Consider the following 6,019-nt stretch of genomic DNA (forward strand, 5'->3'; position numbering starts at 1 on the left):
TCAATTTAATTGTTGTAATTTGGTTCCAGTGCCATATCTCGACACTATGTGTAAACATGGTTATAACAACATAGTCTCCCATTACAATCACAGTCCAAAGGTGGCCGGGTTACAATCGCAGTCAAGATAGATCATCAAGTGTGACGAAGCTGGTTGGTAGCCCACAAGCATAATATTTTCAATAATGGGTATATTTGCTATTTTTAGACGCCCGGCACTGTTTCACAATAAACTACAAGTTACAAGTTACAACTTGTAACTTACGTAATTTCCATTAGATTTGCATTGGGATGAAATAGGCCCCACTAACTTGATCTTTATCCCTGGTGAATATTTCAACCAATTAGTTGACTGGGCAGGGTGATAAAATCAGTAGTTAACAACTGTCCCAAGACTTTAAATTCCTTGCTCAACGTAAGATTTTTTTTTATTTAATTTTAATTTTTTTACACGGATGGATAATTTACTTTAAAATTTGAACGGAAGAAGGTAAACTAGAAAAGGCATATATATTATTGAAGGGAATTTGATTTTCTACAACCTTATGTCCAGCATTTGTTTTTAGAGTGCATAGTTAACTTGTCAAAAAAAAAAAAACGAGAGAAAATGTATTTTTATAAATTTACAAAATTTTTATAGTAAATAACGCGAGAAGCATACAAGATATCAAAAAATAGTAAATTACAAACTTGCTGACAATTTAATAAGATTTCATTTTGTATATTACCATAATTTCGCTTGGACGCATGGTTTCCGGGATTTCAGAAAAAACAAACCAAAAATGGTACCTTAAGCCCCCCCCCTCCCACAGCACATGGCTAGAGGAGGGGACTTTTGGTATTTTAACCTCCTAACTATACTAAACAAAGTTACGAAGTCAGAAATTGTGTTCCAATAATATTTCCCTCTATATCCTTCCGTTGCCTGGACTGTAATGTCTTTGGCAAGAAACAAAAGCAGTCTTCATATTCACTAAATTTACTCATTTCCATTCATATATTTTCAGTTTTTATTTATTTTGTTACTGTATTGATTTTTTGTTATCTTTAAGAAAATTATTAAAAACCCCGTGGGTTTGTTCAGAGCTGATGTGAGGTGCCCTGTAACTAGATAAATCACAAGTGACAAAGCCCCTTTCAACGCTGAAGAAGTCACCGCCTCCATTCACGGAAAGCTCATGGCCTTGACTCTTTGGGGACCCCAGCGATGTAGAGTTTGCTGGCTTGGGTTGCAAGGACGGATTAAAGGGGGGGGGCGGTGGGGGCGACCGCCCCCCCCCCCGAGGCCCAAGAGACAGAAAAAAAAAATTTTTAAAGGAACGCACGGAAAATAAATACTCGTTGTAGGTCTGCAAAAGAAAGATAAAATATTTTGTCTGTGGTAAAACTGGGTTAGTATGGTTAATTTACGGTTTTAACAAAAAGTCGGGGTGATCTTACAAATATTTTAATTTGAATTTTGGTAAACAAGGACAAGCGCTTTAAGGAAAATAATCTACGAAGGTTGGCAATGCTGTTTTTTTCGTGACTATTGAGTACATCCTTGTCTGTCGTCCGTCATGGCGTTGTCTCACTCGTCTGTTACCGATCGGCTCGCCGCCGCCATTTTACAGTATACTGCGAACTGTGAGAAGAGATGGAAGAACAATTAATTATTGACAGATATTTAATTTGAATGCGGACTTAAGTTGAATATTTAAGTTTTCAATATTTTAATTTGATATAGGCCTACCAAATAGGGGCTGGTATTAAAAATTAAAACACCACCGGCAACCTGTATTCGGGGTTGGGTGATGAAATTCAAAATCATGTTAAAAGGTGTGTGACATCACTCATGGTCACGTGAACTGAAAGTTATTTTAAAATGTACCGTCATGAAAAAATAAAAGTGATGGAATGTACAGTTCCAGTCTAACATTAACGTCTAACATTTCTTGTCATACATTTTTTAATTCGTCGTATCAATTCAAATTTGTGGCATTAATTAAATTTTTTAAAGCTCCTTAAAGTTATGTGCTAATTGATAAGGATTGTCGTTTAACAATTTTAAGCTATCCCTAGCAACCCCTACTAGGGTGGTGAGGGGTGAAATTTAAAATACCACAAAAAAGTACTTTATATTACCGTAGTAACGTGTATCGAAGCTCATTTGGATATATGCAACGTTCAAAAATTATTCAGGGGGTAGCATTACGGGACACCCGCTATGTAAGATTGAATAAATCAAACTTCATCTTGATATTTTAGGTCATTGGCCTATATTACGCATCTGATAGTGCTTTTTCAGAAGAGAGGACCGTCGATAATTATAAATTGATATTACTTTAATTGGAAACAATCATCTTCTAAAAACCTAATTATTAGAGCAGATTGTACAACACTATTTTTATATTTTTTAGAATAAAAATGTATTTCAACTTACATTATTCACAACCAAAGTTACAAATGAATGGTTTTGAAATAAATTTTAGCCTATACTGCATGTAAAAATAATCAACTATTTAAAAATGTTAAATATAAATGCAGTTCAAAAACAACAAACAAGTTGTTTTCACTTTTAGCTCAGAAGTTTTCAACACGACCTTATCATATACATATATTTTTAAATACAACTAAACTAAACAAGAATGGTAATGTAGGATAGTAGTAATAATTATAATAACAGTTAACATTACAATTATTTTACTAATCTCTTGTTTACGATGTGGGGAGCAGACGGCACGGCACGGCCGGCTATCACCCACTGCCAACATCACAACACCAAATACTCTACGATTCCCTCAATGTTTATTGCTTTAAGTTCTGAACTCAAATAGGTTCAGGACTCATAGATCCTGGAGTTTCAGAGATAGATCCGCGACTCAGCAAGACGATTTAGATCCCAGAACTTATTTGAGTCCATTTAAACTCAAGTATTTAGGCCACTCACCAGTAGCCTATATTGAAAACATGTAACAAATATATTTTTTTGTACCTTTATATTATTTAATAAAAAATGTAATTTGGTTAAATTTATTTTTGACATGAATGTTTTCTTTGTAAATAAATTAAATGGAAAATATACAAAGTTTATTATTTTTTATTTAACCTGTCTGGTGTTTTTTTTTTATAAAAGTTGTGTAGTTTAAAAATAATACTGTATAAAGAGGACTTAAAATGCGTATCATTCATATGTGTATATAGGTGATTAATTTTGCTAAAAATAAACAGGTTCTTGCTATGATTTTTTATGCACACAAATTTGTAGGCCTAGTAGGCAAATGGTTTATGAAAAGTGTTAGATTTACTTTAAGAATATACAGTAAAATTTTTAGTCTAAAACCTCTAAAACTGGTAGTTTTTCAAGGCATTTTTCTATTCCATACCCCCCAGGCCCCCCGGATCCGCCCCCTCCCACAAGATGGTACTAATCCGCCACTGTTGGGTTGTTGCTTTCATCGCTGCACTATTGCGTTCATCGCAGCTCTTGTCTCCACCTGACACACTTCCTGTCCATCTGGAAGGAATCGTCGGTGATCCTCATCCCTAAGTTTGGAAAAGACCCTCACTTCGCAGATAACCATAGGCCCATCTCCCTACTACCTGTGTTCTCTAAGATCCTCGAGAGGCGATCCTCTCGAGCCAAGATATTTTAAACATCTTTGCCACCAAGACTGATAATCGAATATATAATAGGTTACGTACCTTGTTCAGTCTTCAGTCTTAACTTAGTCAGTGGATGACTAGTTTCGGGAAAAAAGTCCCATTATCAAATCCTTATTTAAAACGTCATATTGAATATGGTCAAATATCCGGCCACAATGAATACGGGACAAACCGAAGCAGGTTACACGCCGGACACGACAGAACTGAGTGGAGTTCTGTCGTGTCCGCCGTGTAACCTGCGTCGGTTACTCGACCATACCATAGATAAAACATACACCATACACTCGACCACTCTTCAGCTACGTAAAATAGCGAACAACATCTCCGCAGCACCACAGCACTGGATATGTAGCACCATGCCACCTCCATCCTGATTGAAGTCAAAGTCATCATCAGTCAGCAAAGCATTCGACAGGTTGTGGCACGAGGGGCTGCTCTAGATGTTAACTTCGTCCCCTCTCATTGGCTGTCTCTGGAAGCTGATGAGAAGCTACTTCCACCAGCGATGCTTCAGTGTCCACGTTGACAAAAGGTCCTCCACCGATAGACCCATCTCGTCTGGAGTGCCACATGGATCAGAACTGGACCCGATCCTGTACCTGTGGTACACCAACGACATGTCAGTCACTCCCCCACTCCAGTTGTCCTATACGCAAACGAAGCGCTATTTACTGCCACCTCCACCAACCTCGAGGACCTACGTCTTATGACAGCTTGACCTCATACAACCCAGGCTGACCAACGCTGATAGGACGCCATATTTTTCACACGCACCAGATTGTTATGGTTTGATAGGCTGATGCCATCACCTTACCATCGAAGGCCGTGTATTGCCATGGCAGACGACAGTCAAGTACCCGCGGGAGTACTGCTTGACAAGAGGATACCCCTGGACACCCCACGTAGATATAGTATGCTGCTTCGCTGCTGGCCTTAACCAACTCAAAATTCTGCTGAGCCCGCTGTTCAGTCCCAGACGACTTCCCAATCAGACAAGGCCTTGTTTTGCACACTATTTGTTGGATTTTTGTACATTTAACACTATCTTCTACTGCCTTTTGTGAAGCCTATTTAAAATGTGGCACCTTCTCTGATGATGATAGGCCGCTAGCAAGAATCACCACCTTTAACGTTAAAAGTGGCCGTGGTATCAAGACACCATCGGAAACCGTTCCACCACTACAACCTGCCATCACCGGTGTTAATCAAAGGCGTTGGATTGGTGGGTGAAGCTAGACTCTAGCTGGTAGGTGGTAGCGTATCTCCTAGCTGCTAGAGGTACACTACCGCCTACCTGCCACCTCCCACGCCAGTGACAAGGTGCCGCCCCACTATTCATGGGTTCGTTTTAGGCACTGAGCTATAAATAGGCCTTCGCTTTGGTTTTTTTTTGTCTTCGAGTCTCGTGCCGAACATTCGGTGATAGCATTGATTACACATCTCCCCTAGGCAATAGTGTATGTTCAAGGTGCTATGCCCACCAGACCAGACTAGCTTAATAAAAGAGTCTAGTGAAAGAAACATTGTGTTATTGGTTAGTCTATTACTTGACGTTACTTCTTCTTCACCAAGACCAGCTATGCCAGGATAGGTTGTGTTAGAGTTGGAGTAAGTTTAATATATGGTTTTGTCAATAGGATTTGTTGTATGAGGTAAATTTATGAGATGAGAATATTTTGTTTGATATTTGTCAAATGGTTTGAAGGTTTTATAAAGATCCAAACTATAAACCGAGCTTAACCAACTTGATTCGACTCTTTTCTTATTTTTTAGTTATTTTACAGCAGCTCGAATATTTTGAGGCACTTAAATAATTAATCGGGATCGTGATGTATACTGTTTTAACAATAATGAAATACGAATTGTTGGTCTTGTGATAACGATCTATATAGTAGCAATTTTATGGAAATAGGCATTCTAATATATATTATGCTTAAGAAATATTGTACTGGCTGACAATGATCTCTTGTTATTATCTGTCTTGGTCCTGTATGCTTACATATTATAATTTTATATATATAGTGATACTTCGTTTTAAAATCCACCTAGTTATTGTTTGACTGAGATGATACCTTGGTTTTGAGCTTATACTTACTTAAAAAACTAAAAGTATTATTTTTATAATATACATCTCCTATTAATTCATAATTTATTTCGTAAAAATATGAGTAATATTCCCTTTTGAATGTTCTTGGCTGAATCGTGAATCGTGATTGGGTGGTTGTCCATCTAGTTTTTTAATGCCCACATGTAACGTCCTCTCTCATTGGTTGGAGCTCACCACCAGGCAACTGCAGCATTGGTTGAGAGCATTATTCTAACCAATTAGATCGCTCGTCTCAATGTTATACGTCCCATTTTACAGGATAGGATAC

This window comes from Macrosteles quadrilineatus, unplaced genomic scaffold (assembly GCF_028750875.1).
Source record: "Macrosteles quadrilineatus isolate MER2022 unplaced genomic scaffold, UCM_ALF_1.0 Scaffold_8__2_contigs__length_117827958, whole genome shotgun sequence".
Classification (NCBI taxonomy): Eukaryota; Metazoa; Arthropoda; class Insecta; order Hemiptera; family Cicadellidae; genus Macrosteles; species Macrosteles quadrilineatus.